This window comes from Podarcis melisellensis (genome assembly GCF_964234715.1).
Source record: "Podarcis melisellensis genome assembly, chromosome: 1".
In the NCBI taxonomy this organism is placed as follows: Eukaryota; Metazoa; Chordata; class Lepidosauria; order Squamata; family Lacertidae; genus Podarcis; species Podarcis melisellensis.
In genome coordinates this window covers 26,482,851-26,492,530 of record NC_138528.1, presented here as the reverse complement: position 1 = coordinate 26,492,530, position 9,680 = coordinate 26,482,851, and positions in this window count along the sequence as shown.

The following is a 9,680-nucleotide window of genomic DNA, read 5'->3' as shown; positions in this document are numbered from 1 at the left end:
ATAAAAGGTACAAAAATATTCAAAACCTGGCACAGGGAGATTTCTAAATTTATCTGGCAGGGAAGGAAGCCGAGAATAAAATTTAAACTATTAACGGATATTAAAGAAAGAGGAGGCTTCGCCCTGCCAGACCTGAAAATATATTTTGAGGCATCATGCCTGTGCTGGGTCAAAACATGGATAAAACTAGAAGAGGCGGAAGTGCTAGACTTAGAAGGCCACGATAATCGATTCGGGTGGCACGCATACTTGTGGCATGAGAGGAAGAAAGTGCATAAAGGATTTGGAAATCACATATTTAGGGGCCCTCTGATGGAAGTGTGGGAGAGGTACAGAGATGTTTTGGAACCCAAAACGCCACAATGGCTGTCACCACTAGAAGTTATGGCGGTTAAAAAGAGCGATAGGAGAGCTAAATGGGCAACTTACGAACAACTACTAATGAAAGAGGAAGGAAAGTGGAAAATGAGGCCGTATGACCAGGTCAAGTCCCAGGTGTATGACTGGCTGCATTATCACCAGATAAATGGAATGTTCAGGAAAGATATCAAAGACAAAGGCTATGCTGATAAGAGTTCCAGATTTCAAACTGAGATTTTGGAAAATAATACAAAAATTCTGTCCAAAATGTATAAACAATTATTGGACTGGAACCTAGCTGACGAGGAAGTTAAGGCAGTAATGATACAGTGGGCTAAAGATCTGGGTCGCAATATCTATTTCGAAGAGTGGGAAAAACTTTGGAACCAACATCTCAAATTTACGGCCTGTGTACTATTAAAAGAGAACTTAATGAAAATGTTCTATCGCTGGTATTTGACCCCCGCAAAATTAGCAAGAATGTACGGATCTAGTAAGAAATGTTGGAAGTGCAGGGAAAGGGAGGGAACTTTCTACCATATGTGGTGGGAATGCCAAAAGGTTAAAGGGTTTTGGGAGGAAATATATAATGAAATGAAGAAAATGTTAAAATATACTTTTGTTAAAAGACCGGAGGCGTTCCTGCTAGGTTTGGTGGGAAGGGAGATTAAGAAGGAAGATCATAAGCTATTCCAATATGCAATAACAGCAGCAAGGGTCCTAATAGCTAAAAACTGGAAACTAGAAGGTACGCCGTCATTGGAGGAATGGAGATCGAAATTATTAGAATATGCGGAGATGGACAGGTTGACAGGAAAAATCAGATACATTAAAGACCAGAGGTTTGTCAAAGACTGGGAAAGTTTTACAAAATATCTGGAAAATTTAATTGATGATCAGATAACTCTGGTGGGTTTCAAAGATGCTCTGTAAGGGGTAAAGGGTAATGCCTAAAAGGAAAGGTACAAATGGAAATGTTTTATGGCATTACAAACAAAGAAATGCAGAAACATTATTTATTAGTAGCATGGACGATTCGTGGTAAGACTGAAGGAAGTCATCCTTTTCAGGAATATGTAAAGAATTGTTATGTTTGTTTGTAGTCTGATCTTGTAAATCAATAAAAATTATGCAAAAAAAAAAAAAAAAAAAAAGAGAATTTCCCTTTTTCTTTTTGGGTAGTACAGAGGAGACAGTCAATTGAAGGCAACTATAGATAATAAACCAGGCACTTTACACTTGGACTAGAACATCTCTGATTGGCTCAAGCACACAAAGTAAGTATAGGGTGATGAAGCAGGGAAAAGAGATAGGTACTTTGCTAGGAGGAAGCCTTTTACAGCAAGTGACTGCTGAAAAGAGCACCAACCAGACTGTAGAAGCAGGCAAAGATTTCAGAGTTTTGGATGTGGCAAACTCCAAAAGCATCTTCCAGGCTGGGTGTCTGTGTGCTTTCCCCATTCATTTTCTGTCAGTCTGAGCTTTCAGAGAAAAACAGAAGCCACAAGTTTATGCATGATTACACTAGGGGTAAGAGAACTTTTCAGTCAGGAGGCCACACTCCGTTTCAAATAAAATTTCAGGAGCCACTTTTCAGTAGCGGGCAGGGAGGTGCAAAAGTGGGTGGGGTGATGGACAGGGATTTAACTCTTAGGCTACATTTCAACCATGCAAAAGTAATAGCATTCAACACATATACCCTCACCTCTCCATCCTCCAGACAACAGAACACAGTGTCATATATTCTGAAGATAGCATCAGTCTGAGTCTACAATATGGAGCTAGATTCACCAATGGCCTGATACAATGTGAGGCAGCCTCATATGTTCAGTTGTCCTAAATATGCCTACCTCCATGTTGTATTGTGGCCAGTAGGGTACATGCTCCAATGCCAGTGGTTTTGCCCCTCTCCCCTAACTTTTTTTTGTTTTGCTCATTTGAAATCATGCAACCCAACAGAAATGTTCAATAGGACTTTGCCAAGATGAATGCCCTGAATGGCTGTCGTTTTCTGGCAGATGCCCCTTTTTTCGCAAATTATATTTCTGGACAAATTGAGTTACCAATCAAGCCAGCAATAAATCAATAACAGACTAAATATTTTAAAAACCAATTGTTGCTTTGATTACACTGAAATGACAAGGCATGTGATGCATTGTTTTGAAGAATGGGATGCATTTCACCAAAGAAAATTGAACCAAATTCAGTGCAGCCAACAATCTGAGACGAATAACTGCAGCTTTTATTAACTTGGTGTTTTTAATTTTGACTTGCATTTTATCATTACTTGAAACTTCCGGGCTGATTTTAGCTCTGGCTGAGTAATGAAGTTTGGGAAGAGACTTTCTTCAGGATTGCAGTTATGCTTGAATTGGCAAAACAATTCTGAACGAAAGGAGGAATATAGGCACAAACAAATCATTCATAATTTTTCTCCTTCAGCTGCGCAGTGACAATGAATAATACAGCCCACTTTTCAAGTCCCATTTTGTTAATGGAATCTTGTTCTTGATTTATTTGAATAACTGACTTTCTTTTTACTCCTGCTACTCAAGTTTAAAAGGCAACAGATGTTGCAGCCCGGAGTCATTGGGCACAGTCTACAAAGCACTGTTGCTAGGCAGCCTCCATGAGCATTTCAGAGTGTTTCACCCAGTGTATGTTGAATATAAAGAGAATGTAGGGTTCTACCAGCTGCCCATAATACATTCCTCCTTGGAGAGGCTGATCCTATGGCCCACTTCAACATAGTCATGATCCAATGCACTCTCAAAGTTGAAAGCACAGGAATTGCGGTATGAGGAAAAGTGTCAGCCCAGTAATGATGACAACATCTCCTACAAAGTCCTTGACAATGCTTTCTGGGCAATCATTTGTTGATTGGAAGCTGCCTTGCACTGAATCATACCATTGGTCCATCCAGCCCAGCACAATTTTCATAGTGACTGACAGCAGCCCTCCAGGATTTCAGCTAGGAGTCTCTCCCACTTCTATCTGGAGATGCCAAAGACTGAACCTGGGACCTTCTGTATGCAGAACCATTGTTCTTCCACTGCACTCTGCCCATTCCCCATCAACATGCAGCAATGATCAGAGTGATGACATCACATAACCCATCCTCTACTCACTCTAAAAATGGATTCCCAGAGCTGCCTACAGACATTTCCAGTGTTCAGGAGGGCAGCGAGTGACATCTGTGACTAAAAGTTGAACCAAGAGAGTGTTTTTTCCAATTCGCCTGGCAGTCCAAACAAGTGTCGGCATCGGCAGCCTGCAAACAATCCTTCTGGCCAGGGAAATGGCAAGAGCTGGACAGGGAAGTTGGCAGTTGCAACCGTCAGTTGCAGTTGCAACATCCAGCCAACTCCATTGCCCAGTACTGAGAAGACCTGCACATGGAGCACACAAGCAACACCCCCTCCCCAGGAGAAGGGTTCAAATCCCACTGTAGTATCAGGGATACCTCAGGACAATGGTTAGGGCAGCTTATACCACAGGAAGGGAGGAAATGAGGATGCACAGAGCCTACAACAGGGCAGAAGCAAGACTTTGAGCTAGTTGAAAGCTTATTGGGAACAAACAATGCAGTAGTGATGAAATATTTGCTTTCACACCAACTCAAAGGAGATTTGTCCTCTGCAAGGCAGAGGCTATTTTCAGATGAGTCTGCTGGCCACAATATTTTTTGATGGAGACATGTTGCTTTGTGTGGAGAAAGGCTTTGACACATCTGCATTATAGTTTTGTGCAAACATGGACTGAATATGATGGCAATTCCTGCTATTTAGGCCGTTACCCAATTTCATCTAAAATGGGATGAACATTGGAGATCCACTAATGTGAATTTCAGTTCTATAATGTTGGAGAAGGGGGTGGGGTGAAAGAAGTATGGCAATATGTATTTCTTCATCCAGTAAAAGCTCTATGATTGTGGAAGTCTATTGAGTACATTGACATGATGCATTGAACATATGTACAAAAACTTACTTATTAGTTTTAAGATTACAAATACAAGTGTGCAAGTGTGAGCTATATAGGTATATGTAAAAGGATTCAGGGTCTGCCAGCTGAATTGTGCAAGGCAACACTGGTGTGCAAGTCAAAACCGGTAAAGTTAGCAAATGTATCAACCATTGCTCATTGGCAGAGCTTCTGCTTTGCATGCAGAAAGTCTAGGTTCAATCCCCAGCATCTGCAGATTCCCAGTCTGAAGCCCTGGAGAGATGCTGGCAGCCAGTACAGACAATGGGGAGATGAACCAATGATCTGACTCAGTATAAGGTAGCTTCCCATGTCCCCATGTTCCTAACCACACACATCCTTTTGAATGTTTGAAGCAGGCTTATGTTTGATGCTATACTAGTAGACTGAATAATCTCCCATTATTGAACAAGTAGATCAACTCAAAGACACTCTTTCATGGATAACAACAGATCATCACAGGTCACTAGTATGCTCATGTTATATTCTATCATGCAGAGTTTCTGTTTCATTTTAGCAGAGCTGGTAAACTTTTGTAAAACTTACACTATAGAGGAGCTGCAATTGAGCAATGTACTCCACAGCATTGGCATTGCAAAGCCTAGCTTATCTTGATGGCTTACACAGCATTTTCAATTACAGTGATCTGGAACTTATAGAGAAGACACTGACAAAAGCTGACCAGAGGTTGAGGAAGCAGGTCATGGTGAGTATTATTAGTGAAATAGACTATCCCCTGCACTGAGCTGGAGAGAGCAGACAGATGTCAATCCAAATGTATTGTTTGTTTGGCATGACCCCTGAGTAGTTTATTTCCTGTGTGGAAGATAGAAAAGCACTGCAGATTTAAGAGGCATAAAACCTAATAGGAAACAGTGATATTTTGTGGATTTACTTTTATTATATATGCTATAAAAATCGAGGCACAAAATCCATCTCCATAAACACTCATGTTTAATTTACATTGCCCTGTACACTGTAGTTCAAATGCAACATCTGTTTTTAAACAACGTAGCCCCTGATGCTTCTTGTCTACTTCAAAGTGCCTGCATCATAAAAGATTTGAGTCTCTCTTTCTCTCTCTGTGTTGCTAATATTCTGCTTGCAATTCATCTCCCTGCAGGACACTGAAGGAGATGTATTGGCTCTTGAGTGTTATATTCATCTGAGCAATGCCATATATGAAGAGACAATTCACATCAGGTCAGGCCCTCCGTTCTGTGCACAGGAAAATGTGCAAGCTGTGAATTTCCTAGGCAGAGGACAGGAATCACATTCCTTATCACACTTTGCTCTGTTGTTTCGCTGCTGAAGCAAGAAGGCCACTCACACAAGCAGGTGCTTGCTGAGCTTACCTGGTCACAGTAACTTTGTTACTGTCTCATTAGCAATCCATATGCAGGTGACCCTGGGTGCTTCTGCCACTTGTGAGAAGTACCTATGTGAGTCAAGTGAGCCAGGTAATGTCACAAAACTTCAAGCGTTAATGAAGCTATGTAGGAGGCAGTACATAGTTCATTTTCTCCCATACAATAAGGTGATGCTCACCAATGTAGATGACTTTAAAAAGTGGATTAAACTATTTCATGGAGGTGGAAGAGGCTCCTAGTGTCTATTTATGGCCCCAAATTGTACATCCAGATTGAACCTGATCTGGTCTGGACTGATCCAGACTCAATCTACCCTGCCGCAAATCTGAATCTGACTCATGATCCGGAAAATACAAGTCTTTGGAAATCCCTCGCCTTTCTTTTTATACAATTTGGTTTAAACTGATTTTAATATTGTAGTTTTAAATTGCTGTAACGTGACTAGGTATTCTAGGGATTCCAGTGCTTACCCAGGGTTTGGTTTCCTTGGAATGTAGGTCAATGGAGATTGTGGTGTCTTTAGGTAATATGCATAAAACCTGAGAATAGGGTGGATGGGATCACCCTATTAATACTCCAACAGATTCTGCTTCCCCATTAGACTTCCAGGGGAAACCCCCTCCCCAAAGCCATAGCTTTGGATTCCCAGAAAAGTCAAGCCTATCTGTCCAGCTTCCAGCCCAGCCAAAAACCTCATAAACCAAAACTAGCCCCATCCCAGCCAATTGTTCTCCTTCCTAGGATGAATTGGCATCCAGTCAGGTAAGCTGGGAAAAGACCAACCCCCTCCTATTAGAGAGCATCATCACATAGTTGACACATTGTTCACTCTTTAAGATGCTGAGAAGAGTACTCAGTTGGCCACCTTACAAAGAGACAGGTTTGACCAGTTCAGCAGCTTCTCTTTTTACTAGATTCTTTTCTCACAGATACAGAATCAGAGGTTTGGAAAGTACCCCTAAGTACCATCCAGACCAACCGTACAATCCAATAATAAAAATACATTTTACAGCACGTTTAGTCATCTTGTGGTAAGTTATCTTAGCTTGTTGCACGTCAGAGTCTGTAGACTCTAAGCATGGAATCTGGAAGGTTATCCTTCATTCTTTCTACTTTTTTAATGAGAAGGTAATGAATTTCTTGAAATTGCTGGCAAATCTGTAGTGTGTTTATGTTGGCTCATTTCCGACACTGCACATATTATAAGCGTACACCCATCCAGTTGATTATTATTTCTTGCAGAGTAAACAAGAATTCAGCTGTGGTCCATTTGCAGCAATGATCCAATATCAAGAAGGGAAATGACTTTCCTCACATCAATTTTCAATAATCCCTTTCAGCGAGTCCAGTGCAAGTGACAAGGATGCAAATAACCTCCTTGGCTTTGTTTCCTATCAAATATTAAGTGAAAAAGGCAAGCCTTAGAGGGAAGAGAGAGAAAAGCTCAATGGCACTTTAATTTGTGGAAATTCTATAATCAGGGCTATCATCAACCACTGAAGTAGTAGATGGAAGGATCATTTTGTAACTCAAGGTTAATTTGTAGATTGTAGCTGAAAATATACCTATAAGGTTGTTGGAAGTCAGATTTGAACATAATTAGTAAATGATGCACTATTATTAAGGGCAAACAAATAGCCTCGCCTCAGTGTGGCTGAATGGAAAAATGCCATTTCTCAGGGCACATTGTAAACAGAAATAAACCAGTTGTGAAATACTGCTTTTGCATGTAGGGTAAGTCTTCAAAACTCAATCAGCTCCCCCACATAATCCAGATAATCTGGCTTCTTCCTGCTCTTTCTACAGAATCAAGAAGTCCAGCTCATAACAGGCATTTGACCCATCTCTTAATTGCCTGATATATTTAGCAAAACAACAACAAACAAACCTATGGTTATGTAAAGCATCCTCAATAAACACATGAGACGTAACCGGCTGTGTTCTTAGATAAATAAGGTGCACTATTCATAGTATCAAATTGTAAATTTCAACAGAAGTAACTCATAAAATTCAACAAACAAACAAAGCAGAAGACCCAGTGGATCAGATCATTCTCTAGTCAGTTCATGCATAAGGTCCATCCGTGTAATGGTGTCTATTCCACCTGTCTGTTCATAAAGTCCAAACAATCCACATGAAAGGTTGCTACAGTTCCACAAAATCCTTTCACAGAGTCTAGACAAGGATTACTGGAATATTGACCTTGTTTCGCCGTCCTGGGCTTCATCAGTAGTTAAAGCACATGTGTGATACTACAAGACAGTGGATCTTATAGCATAGTAGTAGCTGTCTCAAGGACAGTGTTTCCGGAACGATACTGTCCTTGAGACTTTTGGGACGTCTTCCATTGGAACTTTTGAAAAACATTTGAGAAAACCTTACTTTTTAGACTTTTGAGATGTCTTTTGTTGAAACCTTTGAATAACCATTGTGAGACTGCCCTTTGACGTCTATCTTCAATACATGGCTTGACGTTCTGCGCCACTAGTCTGTTACATTGTATATATGAACTCCAATAGATTTATTTCTACCTTTTGAATGATATAATTATTTTATTACATGTGATTTAACAGTTATTAGCCTACGTGTTGTGTCTATATTTCTGTGAAATATGTCTTATCAACTCACGGGACACTCCTGCAGATGCAGATACATAAAGCAATGCAACTTGATCCTTAAAAGGCTTCTGCTTTTATTTCCCCAGTCCCACAGGACATCTCCTGCCCTTTCTCTATACCTGTCCCCTGGAGCTTTGGCTCTGAGACAGGATGATATGCTGCATCTTAGAACTTCCAATTCTTTCACATCTTCATTGCGCATATTTAAAAAGGTTGCTGTTGGCATCCATCTGTCATGGGAGACAATGGAGGAGTGTGCCTTGGTGGGGTCAAACCATTGGAGAGTTACAGCATCTGCTGTGGCTGTAGAGACCAATAGGGGAAAGACATGTTTTGTTGCAGCTGGGGCACATGAAGGCATCCGGTTGTGCTTCTGCAGATGCACTATGGCGTTTCTTTTCTCCATGGCTCCTCCCAGCAATCATTTCTCCTCTGGCCACTACTGGGGATATATGATCTGACTGTCTCCAGGCACTGCAGTTGTCTGCAAGGGATTTCCACACCATGGGGTTGATGTTGCCAGCCTTCAGGTCTTGGTTGCAGACACCTTCGTAATGCAGAGTTGGTCTGCCAATGAGCCGAAGAAACTGTGTGTAAGCTGCTGTTCCCTTCCCCAGCATGGCAAAAGCCTAATTTATTTGCCATGGTTGTTAAAATCAGAACAATTCTAATGGTTCTTTCCTCTGTGGCTCCCTTTCAAAGCAGAATGAAAAACCAAACGCAGTTGCAAGTTACACACCGCAAGCCGTCTGGTTAATGCATAGCTCCAGGAAATGAGTGAAATCATTTCAGTCACACTCTTCATTGGAACAGTAATAACCCATGAGTCCATTTTCCCTAAAAGCCTTGGAGGCAGGAAAAAAATATCCTGTCAAAATACATCAATGTAGTAGAACTTTTTTTCTTTTTTCTTTAAGTATATATGATCAACTGAAAATTCTCGGACGATATACTTTGTCTCTGTCACTCTCCTCACCTTCTGTCTCACTTATTAAGCATATTTTACTTTGATGGGAGCTTTGTTCCTTGTATATTGTGTGTCAACTTAAACAACATGAATTTCAGGACACTATCATGGGGACAAAATGAAAAAGAGGGGAGTTTGCTTAAACATGGGTTGAATACTTGGAGCAGGTTGCTAATTTTTCTTCTCTGTTGCAGAAATCTATCCTAGTCTCCATTGCTCTTTAAATATGTGCTTTTATGTTTCCTGCTTCTCAGAAAGTAGTGGTGTTCAAAGCAAAAGTGCCTACAGGAATCTACGGACTGGGATCCTTGTTCACTGTCTTGCCAATGAATTCTATGTTGCTGCGCTGCTACTCTACTTTAACAACAACAAAAGCATCCAAAG